Source organism: Dermacentor variabilis, chromosome 11 (assembly GCF_050947875.1).
Source record: "Dermacentor variabilis isolate Ectoservices chromosome 11, ASM5094787v1, whole genome shotgun sequence".
Taxonomy (NCBI): domain Eukaryota; kingdom Metazoa; phylum Arthropoda; class Arachnida; order Ixodida; family Ixodidae; genus Dermacentor; species Dermacentor variabilis.
The window spans coordinates 4,135,537-4,150,191 of record NC_134578.1 but is presented as its reverse complement, the minus strand read 5'-3'; the positions used below and the strand labels follow the sequence as shown (position 1 = coordinate 4,150,191).

Below are 14,655 nucleotides of genomic sequence, written 5' to 3'. Positions count from 1 at the left end.
CACGGAAGCGGAAGAACGTGCCATAGCTCTCGCCATCAGCGCTCAACCGCCAGGTAATGTATATTCTTACATATTCCCAGCAAGCATGTCCAAGCTACGCACAAGGCTGGACTTCCCCGACGGCTCATAAACAGCTACATAACAACCAACATATCCCCCTAGTTTGGGCACCTGGGCATGCGTCTCTCCCAGGCAATGCGCTGGGCGTTCATGCGACAGCCCAAGGTCTCACTCTCCGGGCGCCGGTGGAAGGCCAGTCCAACCAAGACATGGTGGAAAACATACCGCTTACATACACGTATATACTACAACACTACAGACTATCCCGTAGAACGTTCCCTCCACCATAAGTGAAACTAAACCATGCAGATGCAGCCGCTTGGCGCCAGCTCCAAACTAATGCGTTCCCCAGCCTTGCTCTCTGCCACACTTCTTACCCTACCGAGTATCCCGACAACTGCCCTTTCTGGGGAGGACACCCAAAGTTCCACCAATCTATGTGGGAACGCTCAAAACCACCCGGCCTTCCTACAATACCCAATGCCTCCCGAGCTCAGTGGGAAGCCGCTCTTTCCAGCACAGCCTTGGACGACCAGCGATACCCGATTGGCCAGGCCAGCCGGATAGCAGCAGCAAATGGGGCTCTGCGATCAGAGCTCCACCCTCTGGGACTTCATTACAAAATAACAAATAAAGTTTTCTACTACTACTACTACTACTACTACTACTACTACTACTACTACTACTACTACTACTTCTACTACTACTACTACATTTACCAATCAAAGAATGGCAGACTTATTAACAGCTAGCATCGTCCATAATTTTCTTGTATCGCTCGTAGGGAAGCTAAAGAAAGCGTCAGAACTAAGCGTGGACGCTTGATCAGGGATATAATAAGCATGAGCTCGAAGACTACGCATGACATCTTGGCCAATACAGAGCTTTATAATTGGGGACCCAAGCGGACCCAAGAAAATTGCGGGCCGCAAGTACGCATGCACAGAACCCACGCCAGTCTTGGGTTCATGGCGTTCGCGTTGACCCAAGGCCCAAAAATCGAAAACTATAGTGTGCGTCGTCTTGGGCAAAAACGGCATACTTAATTCGTATCGCTGACACAGTGATTACGTTTATTACATTTTATTATTTGCCCTTCTTCCGAAAAAAATGCAGCCTGTTCGTTTTCAATTGTAAGAAAAACTAACTTTTTTTTTCAAGCACCTTTTATTTTCCCTACTGCGGCATCCCAAGCGCTCGACCCAAAGCTGTCCGCGTTTGACCCAATTCTCAAACTCTGCTGCTCCTCTAACCCCACGAGCAAGCAGCCTACCCAAAGTGGCTTGGGGATTCACAGTCCTCGGTCCCGAATTGTGGAGTTCTCTAATACCTTCCAACGCAATCTTGATCCCAATAAATACGTGGAGGCCAACGTGACCTGGTCGCGAGTTGCGTCGGATTCGAAAGACGTCAAGCAGCAGCGACGATCAAGAACGCCCGTTGCGCACACTTGGCTCCGCGCGGTGACGACGCCAAGTGTGCCACGACCACGAGCCACCAGGTTCCTCGTTCGCCCAGGAAACGCTGGAAGCTCACAATGGCCGGCATTGCAGCGCAATCCACGAGGAACACCGAGTAGTCTGCGACTGCGGGCGACGACGGGACGAAAAGGGGTCGCGAATACGGACACTGTTGTCGCCTCGCCGGAAAGATCCACAAATGGAGGAGCGCCTATTGTCTCCGCTGTCATAACAGTATTGGCTATCATGATTAGTCACACTGCAGTCGCCAGCAAGTCACGAGGTGTTCTTAGCTGAGAGCAGATTTGCTAATTCGCAGTCCGATTGGATGGTGCCACCTATAGTCGCACAACGATGCACGGCTGAGTGCCGGCGCACTGCTCCACGCGGTGCTTCGATCGGGGAAAAAGAAAAGTTAGGCAGCACAGGAGGACCAGTTCCTGCCCGAGGGGCGAAAAATGGGAATGCTACACGGCAGTGTCGTGATCGTTCGCGGCCCCGGAGGCCCCGGCGATGCATTCCGTTCACGTTCGGCCCGCCCTCATAATTCGGTAGCTTTTATGCCCGTCTCACGCCGTCCTGTCGAGGACGCCACTTAGCGATTGTCTGAATTGGACGCGACAGGGAGAGGCCAATATGGAGCCAGAAAGGAGAGAGCGAAGGTCGCGTCGCTCCAAAACGTCCTGTCTCCCAGTCGGCTATACACGCCGCGATTGTGCGGGCGGCCCCGGTACAATGGCGTCGAAAGCCTCCGCTGATATACATAAGCGGGGAGCCTCACCGTCGCCGCCGCGAACAAGAAGCTTTCTTGCAGGAAAACGATGCAGCATTGTGGAATCCGGACACGTACCAGGAGTTTCAAGACAGCATACAGAAACACGGTTTCCATAATGCTCTCATTCAGGGCTAAATTATCCAACTCAGGAGAAGGGTAAAACAGACTTAGTTTTTGTAGCGCGTTCTGTGTTCTGTGTCCAAAACAGCGCGGTACAAAAACTAAGTATGTACAACCAACTAGCCCCAGTCGCAGCACTTCTCGTAAAACAGACGGCGGCGCAAAGTACGCAAAGTGAATGATTGCTTTCGCGCGCTTGTTTGGGTAAAGGACAACAGACGCATATTCGCCTGAAGCACAGCTGATTGTTAACACACTCAAAGGATTTGGCAAAGACGAAGCCATTAGAAGCTGTCAGCACAGCATAGAGGCAAGAATAAGCGTTGCCTGGAAGAGGCGAAAGCTAGTGAACAAGTGTCAATAGCGCAGGAAAATACACGCTCTGTCTGCAGAAGACCTGAGGTGACGCCTGAGTATCTACCGTGTCCTCTTTGTGAGGATACGCACACAGAGTTATCGCCCACGCAAGAGGACACTTCTTCGCACACTTTCAGCGTCTACAATGCTGCACAGTTTTAATGGGATACAGTGCTGGCACATCCAAAACCAGGAACCTCGCATCGAAGCCTCGGAGAAAGGAAGCAGAAGGAGACCGGCGGCACGTTCAAAATACCACCGTGCGAGCAGCGCCTGTGTCGGCTCTCCGACAGTGAGAAGCGCACAGAATGGGATTAGTCCGCTTGTCAGCTTCGCGGCTGATCCAAAGGACGATGCTGACCGGCCTCCTCGTCAAAGCGTAATCATGCCAATGTTCCCACACCTGCGACTCGACACCGTCAAAGAGTGGCGATAAAGAAGACAAACAAAACTGAACTAAAGCGGCACGCAGCATCGACGAACGGTGACGCAAAAAAAAAAAAAAACGAGTAGCAAAGAGTGTTCTGTCCCCAATGCATGCAAATCAAGGACTGCGGCTCAGGGCGGGAAGGAGGAGCTTGCGAAAAAGAGCGCGAAGCGATGCGTTCGCATTATCCGTCCGTGCCGCCCGGTCGTCGTCTTCGTGATTCGAGAATGAACGTGACGAAAGAAGCAAAAACAAAGCGACGGAGGTCGCTGCAGACACGCGCAAAGCACACACAGAGGCAGAGGAGAATATCAAAGGGATAAAGCAGTGCTCTCGACGAGATCGATGCCGGCGTACTATGCAGTGTTCGTCGTTTTTCGCTTTTGTTTTGCTTTTACGTTTGTCAATCTCATGGGGGGGATGCCCGGATGAAATGAACTGCAGCTTCCTGACGTGCCGAAGCTCTCCGCAGCAACTATTCTGTCGTGCTTGTTTTTTTCCTGTCGTTGTTGTCGCGGCGGTGATGCAGACGACGCGAATTCCCATTGGCGCGCGAGACGCAGAAGCCAGGAAGGCAGCAGGCGACACAGAAAATCGGCGTCGGGGCCGGAGCAGACGACGCTGTCACACGATTGTCAAATCATCGCGAAGCGCTTTTGGAGCACAATCAACGTGAGAGTCCGAGCAACACAAGGAGAGGACGAATGCAAAGAATGGGGAGCCGTGAGAGCACGCCATAACTAATAGAGGGCGCCTAGTAATAAGTATTCTTATCACAAAGGCAAAGGTGATAAGGATAAGAGGAGCTCGTACAGGCCAGCTACAGTAACGTCGGTAATATATAGAATGACAATGCAAGCCATACAATTGGAACTGTCGAAGTGGGTGGAGAAAAATTATGTACTGGGGGAAATGCAGAATGAGTTCAGGCCAGGCCGACGCTTAAAGCATAACTTGTCTGCACTAACTCAGTGCACAGAGATTTCAGTAGCTCAGTATAGACCTTTATCGATAGCATTTCTAGATAGTCAAGGAGCCTATGAAAACGTAGACAGGGAATTGTTACGGGATATTATTAAGCACGAAGGCATAGAGGATGATTTCATGGAGTTTCTGAGGGATATATACAGAGACAGCCTAGTACAAGTTGTACGGGAAAGTCGATAAGGTAATGAAGTGGTGGGAATTCGCCAAGGACTGAAGCAAGGATGTTCTCTGTCTCCATTGTTGTGCCCGTTTTATGTTAAGGGCATAGAAAGACGACTGGCAAACAGCGAATTAGGGTTTATCCTACACGTGTAATGAACTAATGGCGCAGTCCAGCTCCCTGGACAGATGGGGACGACATAGTGCTACTAACGGACAATAAAAGAGATTTACAGACACTTGCGAATATATGTGGCAACGCAGCGACAAATATAGCCTTAAGTTTAGCACAGACAAATCGAGAATTATGATCTTCAATGAATAGACGTGTAATTACGTGGTGTCAATTCAACAGCAAGTCATACCCATAGTCAAGCAATATAAATACTTCTGCAAACGAAGGAAAGACTTACTCAAGTAGCCACCAAGAGAATCTGAAAATAAAAGGGAGGAGGATTGCTGCAATATAGAGCAGTGTGGGGCCACGATAAGTATAAGGTGGTGCGTGGAATCAGTAAAGGAGTAATGGTACAAGCGCTAACGTTCCCAAATGCCATTCTGTGCTTAAAATAGGATAACTTGTCGGGGTTGGAAGTTAACCAAATATCGGTAGGCCGGTTGGCTTCGGGAAGTCCACGGTGAAAGCAGAAATGAGGCAGTGCAGTGTGACATGGGTCGGGCCTCCATTGGAGTCAAGAGAAGCACGGAGGTAAAATTAGTTCTGAAGAAAGACTCAACAACATGGATGAAGATAAATAGGCAGCTAAAGTGCACAAGTATCTGTAGTTCAAAAGCGTGGACACAGAATGATAGAAGAGGTCAAGAAAGTTGCCAACGAAGTGCAGGGTAATCGAAACTTTAGATAGGCAACCAGGATTCATCAGAAAGAAAGTGAGAGAAACAGAGACAGTTAACTGGATGCAATGAATGGAAACATAAAGGACCATTGAGATTTACAAGAATGAGAAAATAGAAATTAGAAGGGAAAATTTGTACCATAAGAGAAAGGCCAGTGCCTTGCTATTTGAGGCTCGAGCCGGCTGCCTAAGGGCAAAAACAAACGGGAACAAATATTCGGAATTAGACGAGGCATGAGTATGCTGCAGCAAAAATCCAGATACCACTCAGCATATCCTAATGGAATGCGAAGGGATTGACCCGATGAGAACGGTAGGTAACGTACACTTGGGTTTTAAGTGGACGGAAGCGTCAACCGGTCAGCAGTCGAAATAAGCAAGAGACGTTTAGAATATGGGCGGGGAAAAAGCACGGAAGAGAGTGATACGACCGAATCTCTGACAGATATAACCAGCGGTGCAAGGTAGCTTTTAAAGAAAAACAGAAAGATTAAGGAGATGTATACAAAGATGCTAGATAAAAAAATATGTATAGCATACCTGATTAAATTAAGCAGGCCAGCCGACTATTTGCCACCGACATGTTTCAAAGGGGATGCCACTAAATCACCATCATCTTTTTCTGTGCACTTTTCCCCTTCATTCTTTTTTCTCTCTCCTTCGGCCGAGTATTTTACTCGCCAATTAGAAAGGTCCCGTTCAGTTCTTACTGTCCTTGCCCACGAGCTCAAGTTACCTTCAGCACACTGAGCACGCAGTTAGCGGGCAGAGATCTGCCGATGGCAGCTATTCGTGCATAGCGCGTAGAAATCAAATCAGTTCTGCGGAAGTCCGCAATGTGGAGCAAAGATCACGAGAGATAAATGAATGTGTTATCCACCCTATTGCAGTAGGAACGTACAAAGGAAATCCATACGTGTTTCTCAGAAAGAAGGCCTCGCAACTGAATAAAAATTCGTCCTAGTCCGGGGGGGCCCGGACCAAGAAGAAATGGCACAAACCATTCAGCAGGTACTTACTGGCACGTCGCAGTATCCAACAAGTGGTAATGGAAGAGGTAGTAACCCTGCTCGACGTCTTCGGTTCTCAATTCATATTCATTTTGTCGTCGAAAGACCCGCTAGGAAAGCGGTGGAGAAGAGTAGAAGACGGCTGTATAGTACAAATAGCATAAGCGTATGGAATAGACGGAATGAAAAGATTACTTCTTTACAGCGAAATTGGCTGTTTCGGCCGAAGGCGAAGCACTGAAGGCGATGCACCAACGCTCAGCATCGCGCCGCTAAGCTGCTTATACTTACGACGCTTACCATCCGTCCCGCTCAGACTAGCGCATGCACCACAATGCACACAGCTTTCTCGGAAGGAATGCGTGTGCGCGCAACGACCATACCAGCAGCGGACGCCAAAAGGCTGCGCTGGCTCCAGCCACAGAGCTGCACGTTTGGGTGTGACTGTCCTCGCCGTATACTGCACAGATACGATCGCTCGCAATCGCTTTCATCAGAGCAAACCACTTTGGGATGCCCATACCTCATAAGCCATCGCAGCAAAAGAGGGCGACGAAGGCACTACAGCGGCGTTTAAGGCAACATGCGTGCACGTGCGGTTGTAGCCCGAATTGTTTGCACATGTGATACTGTGCTGCGATAGTGACTTTCAGTGATCGCGTGTCTCTGCTGCCTATCTTCGTTACTTTCTTCTTATCTTTCTGCATCTCCCTCCCCCGTTCCCCAGTGTAGTGTTGCAAACGACAATTTTCCTTGCTGTTCCCTTTATTCCATCTTTATATTATACTACAAACATTACTAAAGGGATCTAGGGTGCTGCGATCATTCAGCTGCCGTAGAGATAACAGCGCTAGACGGATCGGTCTGATCTTCATGCTCATCGCTACAGACGTCCTTGTGGCATTGTTTACTGCGCTTTATCTGCATTTATTGGTAACGTCAGAAACATAGGCGCTGTACGCGCGCGGCTGCCTTTGCATGTAGAGAAGCACGGCGACGAGCCGCGCCATGGCCGTGCACAGGAGAAGGTTGAGCGCTGAGGATGTTCTTGTTGACGACGGCGACGACGGCGACGACGACGGCGACGACGGCGACGGCGACGACGACGACGACGACGACGATGATGATGATGATGCGCCTTCAAGTGAGATCGCAACAGAGGCAGGTGCGGTACCTCTCCCTCACTGACAACACGTACAAAGCATGTTCTTTTTCTATTATTTTCTGTTTTTGAAAATGCGACAAGAAAAACGAAACAAGAATCTGGAGGACGCTTAAGCTTCGCCTTTGAGAGTGGAACGCGATGGCAATGAAAGGTCCCCGAGTGCTTCTCCCGCCACCCGGCAACCGCAACATTACGCAACCGCGAAGTTCACCGGGAAACGCTCGCGGCGAACGCTATGCACGAAGGCGAGCTTATAGAGGTTCCTTTTTTGATGGTGCGCGGGGAAGCGAGGGGTTCGCGCGCCGCTACTACTAAGACAGACCTCAAACGGCAGCTGGAAAACGCGTTAAAATAGGTTGGTGTTTGAGTTTCCACATAACAGAATTATGTTTCCTCGTATATTCACATTACAATCCAACGCCATCGTGTCGGCAGGTGGTGTGTAAGTGGTACTGTACGATTTTTCTACGTATTTTACCTTGAGAAATTCAATTATTTCAGTAATTTCCTTGCACCACATGGAGAGCCTGCGTGGTTGGGTATGCGTGGTTCGAAATTTTTCTTTTACCGAAGTGACGGCCGACGCCCGATTTTCTGCGACACGGGGCCCTTATTGCGTGAAAAAGCGCGAAGACCGATGCCCGTCACATATCTTTACACCTCAATGACCTCATTACTGCACAAATGTGTTCACGTCGATGGCGACGGGTATATACACGTCGAAATATTAAGTATGGCAGAAGAGCAGACGCCACAAACGCTTGTAGTGTCCACTCTTAAGCCCAACCCACACGTACGATTGCGGGCGCGCGCGAGCTCGCGTCTACGCGCCTAGCGCCTGCCGCGCCTCGCGGGGGAATGGTGCGTGGTACAGGCGCGCGACAGCGCGCGCTCACCGGGCTCACTTGTAGACAGACGTCTTGGAAGACACCACTTCGTACTTGGTGACTGACGGTGTTTCGAAATGCTTCGATATCTATAAACGTAAGTGTCATATCTTTAGAGCTATTACATCAGCACAAAAAGGAAAGGTTAAGCACTTTCTTACATGATAAAAATCTGCTTCACCGAGAGTTGAATATACCGCACCGTAGCTGCTCGACGCGAGGCCGCCCAAGCGCGCGATAACAGAGAGCAGTAGAGTCACTGGAGCAGGTGTTCACGAAGACCGCGCTGCGTTTCGTACGAGCCATGGCCCACTGTCGGCGCATGCGTGGGCGGGCGGACGCGAGCTTGCGAGCGTCCGCAGCCGTACGTGCGGTCTGGGCTTCAATGAATCCAGTTCTTGTATTTTTCGCGTTGTACATTTTGCCAGTAAAAATACTGAAAAATATCTACAGTGGCTCCACAGCCACCGTCGTCCTCCATAACCAAAGCAACAAAATCCCAATAAAGAAAGGCGTCAGGCAGGGAGATACTATCTCTCCAATGCTATTCAGAGCATGTTTGCAGGAGGTATTCAGAGACCTCGACTGGGAAGAATTGGGTATAAGCGTTAATGGATAAATACCTCAGTAACTTGCGATTCGCTGATGATATTGCCTTGCTTAGTAACTCAGGGGACCAACTGCAATGCATGCTCACTGACCTGGAGAGGCAAAGCAGAATGGTGGGTCTAAAAATTAATCTGCAGAAAACTAAAGTAATGTTTAACAGCCTCGGAAGAGAACAGCAGTTTACGATAGGTAGCGAGGCACTGGAAGTGGTAAGACGATGAGCAAAAAGTGGTAAGGGAGTACATCTACTTAGGACAGGTAGTGACTGCGGATCCGGATCATGAGACTGAAATAATCAGCAGAATAAGAATGGGCTGTTTGGCAGGCATTCTCAGATCATGAACAGCAGGTTGCCATTATCCCTCAAGAGAAAAGTGTATAACAGCTTTGTCTTACCAGTACTCACGTACGGGGCAGAAACCTGGAGGCTTACGAAAAGCGTTCTATTTAAATTGAGGACGACGCAACGAGCTATGAAAAGAAGAATGATGGGTGTAACGTTAAGGGATAAGAAATGAGCAGATTGGGTGAGAGAACAAACGCGAGTTAATGACATCTTAGTTGAAATCAAGAAAAAGAAATGGGGCATGGGCAGTACATGTAATGAGGAGGGAAGATAACCGATGGTCATTAAGGGTTACGTACTGGATTCCAAGGGAAGGGAAGCGTAGCAGGGGGCGGCAGAAAGTTAGGTGGGCGGATGAGATTAAGAAGTTTGCAGGGACAACATGGCCACAATTAGTACGTGACCGGGGTAGTTGGATAAGTATGGGAGAGGCCTTTGCCCTGCAGTGGGCGTAACCAGGCTGATGATGATGATGATGATGATGATGACCCTATGACACAAACACGCATCAACTCGCCCAACTTTACACCTTGTGTTAATATTGATCGATTATCTCGGTTTATATTTTTCCTGTCCCATCTTATCCTCGTTTCCTATCCCCAGGGTACCCAACTGGGCGCGACAATGGTTAACATCCCTGCCTTTATTCTTCGTCCGTCTCTCTCTCTCTCTCTCTCAATGATGCCCTGTTCAACACATTAAGCGATTATATACCTCTTTATGGCACGCCCTACTTCGATTCCTACCGCATGGTAGGACAAGTTATGAGCGTCAATTGCGTCGGTTCCAGTTTCGCCACACTTTAAGTACATGCACTTTGTCTGCTTCTATAGGTGCTGTTGACATTGTTTAACGTTTAATTCGTTAAAAAGTATGCGAGTGTTGTTGCGCTGCGCATTTGTAATTGTGCACTGCGTGCGTGGGCTTCACGTGGCGCAGCCGTTGCAACGTAAAGGACACAGTCACCGTCACGCTATACTTAGTGGATCTATATATATATATATATATATATACGGCTGTAAGCATCAACGTCGTGTATCCGTACGCGATGTTGAAAAACGGCTTGATCTGAAAACTCTCGTTAGGATAGCGACCAGTAACTTCGAATTATTGTTGTTTTCACGTAGGAAGAAATGGGACAGTGTAAGCAAAAATGTACGAAAGCGACATGCATTTCTAAGCTGCTTTACAAGTCTCCGAGGACGACGTCTTTGCGAGCGAAGGAGGTATGCTGCTGGCGTGCATTCAAGTAGTTGCTGCCTGCAGTTCGCATGGGCTAAAATGGAAGAACAAGTGCGTAACAGCAATACCGTCCGACGGCAAGGTTTAAAGCTGAAGACGCCGGAGAGGAGGCTTACCTAAACAACGCTTTCTTCGAAGCTTGGAGGAGAACCAATTCTCATGAACGGATTTCTCAATTTCTAGCAGGGCACAGCAAAAATAGCGCGCAGAAAGTGGCGAGACCAGTGTTTGGATGTGCACTGCTCGAAATGAAAGCATTCCAACTCGCCCGGCTGCTGGTACGACTCACAAACACAGGGCAATATGAAAAAGAAAGGCATTCGTGCATCCTTCTATGTCTGGATCAGCTCCTTTCAACTTTTATGCATCACTTAGGCGAGACAAGCAGAGTGCAGATGACTGCGCGCAACAGCAGTAGACATTGCCTCGGGCTTCGCAATGTGTTTTCTTTTTGTTCTCTTCTACAAGACCTGGGGGCCTTGCAACCGATGCGTGTAAAGCCGTTTCTCATTCAGTGCCATAACGCACCGATGCAGAGTTCCCAAGGAAAAGGCAAGCAGTGCTAAGCGCCCTATGAGTCACGTACTTTCAAGACTGGCCACACTCCGCCGCAACGCGGTGACTGCAGTGGCCAGGAATTTATCGCCCGAAAGTTGGCCCGCTCGGGGCACTCAGCTAAAACAATGTCCGCCTAGTACGCACATTTTGTAACTTCGTAAACAGTTTTAAGATACATGATGGGCGGTATAATTGGTCACTTTGGCATCACACGCACACAGTTATTATAACAGCATCGAATGCTTACGGTCCCCGTAATTGGCGCAATAGTTTTTGCATTGACACTATAGTACTTGCGACCCATATAGTGTATCCTAAACAAACTCGGCTAACGTCGCATACGCTTGCACTTGTAGCTGTCATTGATTAGCTTGCGATTTAGTTCGCGCTAGGCTCTTTCCTATTCATCTGATGTGTCTGGCAATGGCAACGGTTTGCAGCCACAGGCGACGCAAAGCGATTTAATCGTAGATCTTTCGACCAAGTAAAAGCTCAATGTTCCCGTGAGTGAAACTAGTGCTTATTGTCGCGTTTGAAGTGACCCAAACGCAAACTTGTGCCTAACTCAGCGAAAATAATTGCAAGGCAGACTTTATCAGGTTAAGCGAGCCAACGTCATACCCAATATTCTGAGCTCAGAAAAAAACAAGGAGCGAAGACGTCGGAAGAAAGACAGCAGGAATAACAAACGAATAGCTAGCGCGTCCCTAAGTAAAAAAGAAAAAGAGCTATCTGACTATGCACCGGAATATAATTCGTAGTAACGTGATAATCCCATGTCATGCATCTAATCATGATGGTCGTCCCATGCGAACTAACGCGAAATCCTCGAGATATGTCATTCTTCAAGGTCAAGTTTGTCACCTCATCTGCGTTAGTTACAGTGGGGGAAAAGCTACAGAAAACTACAAATCGACTATCGTATGAATACGCACATATAAATAATCGACACCTCCGTAAGGTTCTTAACAAAATGAAATTTCACGCAGCGGTAACACAGATTGATGGGTGTCACAAATTGATTCTCGACCACGAGGGACATTACTGATGTGTGGTATATTTCGTAGGAAGCAAACTCATCGTTCAACATCGATACGTTTTCTCTCCGTAAAATGAAATAAATGTGCGCTCCGAACATGACATGCGAGCCCCCACTTCCATCACTCCATATTTCACTGCCTTGACGTCAAAGGAAAAGCGTCAAACGGAGGTCGCCTCCAACATGTTAGCATGGGATAAATTTATGCGATGCTGGAAAGAGTTACGACCAGTCTAAGTTGTCATGTGCTGGCTGTACCGCCAGATGTTCAGGCACACAACCCTGACGTTGAAGAGAGGGAACAAGAAAGCTAGCGCGATCGACGGTGTTCAAAGTTTTACGCTCTCAAGTAAAAAGTATTTCAAGAATGCGTTTTAAGCTCTGGCGATCAATATCAAACGTGAAGACTCGGAACGTGCAGAAAAAAAGGAATTCCAACGCCTTACCGAGGAGGGCTGGAATGCTCGAAACCAACTTTTGCAGGCCGATAAGGCGCCTTGAGTGAGTGCGGCGGCAACATACGCGCACAGTGCTGAGAGACAACGCTCCGAACGCCGTTATTTTACGTTCCTGTGATCACGCGGGTGCTCCACGCGGCGCTGCACATAGTGGGCGAAAAAAATGCAGTACTGTATTGGACGAATATATGGCGAGCGACCGTGGATTCCCGCTAGCAGAAACGTGGGGAACTATTGGACCACGGTACGGCGAGCAACGGTTAAGTGATATCGCAGTAATTACCAAAGCCGTGAAAACGGCGGACAGACGTACAAAACGCGCAGGCGTTGAATAGCAACTCACCTTCCTAGCGTATATCCATCAGACGCCGAAGTCGGAGAATCGCCGCCTGCAGCGCAGAGAGATGTATCCGGGAGCGAACACGTCGTATCCGCAAAACATGGGTGTGCAATCCAGAAAGACGCGGCGAAATCTCACAAAATCCCTGCGACGAAGCCAGCAGAGTACCACGCCGACTCTCAATCCCACTAACAGCGCGCGGTAGCAGCCGAACGGGCACCACGAACAAAGGGATGAGAACCGCAGATCCCCTTTGAAAAACAGTTACCGCTGTAGATCGTTGCCCGCGTAACTCCCCAGCCACCGTTAGTTCACGCTTTCCGAATGCAAACTGGCGCGAGAACAAGGCATCGCTTTGTTGTTACCGGGCCGCAACAAGACACGGCGGCCAGGAGCGGTAGCCTGCCGGAGGCGTCGTTACGGACGCCTTGGCTGTGAGGTGAAGCCACTTGCTGCGATGCTGGCTTGACAAATCCTGGCTTGGCGGAAGTAGAAAGGCGCTGAACAGAAAGCGGCGTTCTGCACGGCGCGTGATGTGGTATGTCGCAGGCTGGACCGCTTCGAGACGAGGTGCCCAGTCTTGTGACGCGAGTGTCGAATGGCAAATCCTTCACCGGAACAACACGCAACGTGGCTGCCGCTTGCTCGGGAAGTCGATCGGCGCCACTGAAAGCATCCGTTCTTGTAACTAGAAATGAGACGGAAGCACCGCGAGATCTCCCGAGCCGCTCTGAATCCTCGGCACAACAGACACACAGGGGCGCGCGGACTGCCAGCCCGAAGCAGAGCTGACGGTCTGGGCTTGGCGCGGTCAATACTCGGCGGCGGCTCGCAGCGGCAGCGTCACACGTAGCCGCCGGTTCAGGAGCGGGCACAGCAGCGACGGCAGCGACTCCACGCTGCCACTGGGGAGGGAGAGGAGGAACGCTCGGCGTGGGGAGTAATGGACGAGTCCATTGGCTCCGAGATTCCAAAGGGGGGAGGGAGGGTACGCTCGTCTGGTTGCGCGCGGCTGCGATGGTGGTGGTGGTGGTGCAGTCCACTCTCAGCAGTCGAGGTAGAGGGAAGAGAGGTGTGTGCGTGTGTGTGTGTTCGAGTGCTGCCGCGGAATCGTCCTCACTCAAACGCCGGTGGCGGAGCGCACGGTGCCAGGCTGAGGAGAGAAACCCCGGTCTCGGCTATAGTGCCAAGGAGAACTCGGTGCCGCCTGTAGAAGACGCAGGAGAGAAACGCAGCTGTGAGAAGCCGCGCGGCGGCGCGAGTAAATGGGAGTAATCAAGAACGGAGAGGGGAGCGAACGATCAGGCGCTTTGAAGAGCAGCAAAGAAAAAAGATAAATGAAAGGACGCCGCCGTGCCGTTTTGGAGATGAAATCAGGGAGGCTGTGAGGAAGTGGCAGGTGAGGGTTGCCCGGTAGCGGCTGCGCTACCTCCTCGTTCGCGGAAATGTGAGGAGAAGAAATAAACAAAAGAGATTGCATTTGCCTCCTTGCAACGAAAGCAACAGAAGAGGTGCTCTCCACGGCAAGAAATACTGAGGTAGGCGGTTCGAAACAAACAAAACAAATCGCTTCGCCTTCGGTCCCTCTTCAGCGCGCGTGCCTCTGCCGTGGGCTTCACGGCTCGACTTGCAAGTCACCCGGTGGAGAGCGCACATCAGCGATTGCGGAACTGCGAAGAAGAAAGAGTGGTCATAAAGAACCACGTCAATGCGCAGCTTCAACTACTGTAACTAGAATATATATATATATATATATATATATATATATATATATATATATATATATATATATATATATA

The 14,655-nt window shown here is 49.6% G+C and overlaps 1 protein-coding gene across 1 annotated transcript in view; it reads right to left on the bottom strand.

Annotated features, from left to right (window-relative positions):
- Positions 1 to 13,749, bottom strand: part of pxb (putative Hedgehog signaling attenuator pxb) — a 302,842-nt gene extending 289,093 nt beyond the window's left edge. The window contains exon 1 of the mRNA XM_075674343.1: positions 12,860 to 13,749. The gene's annotated coding sequence lies outside the window, so the exon portion shown is untranslated. The remainder of the gene's footprint in view (positions 1 to 12,859) is intronic.
- Positions 13,750 to 14,655: the final 906 nt, after the last annotated feature.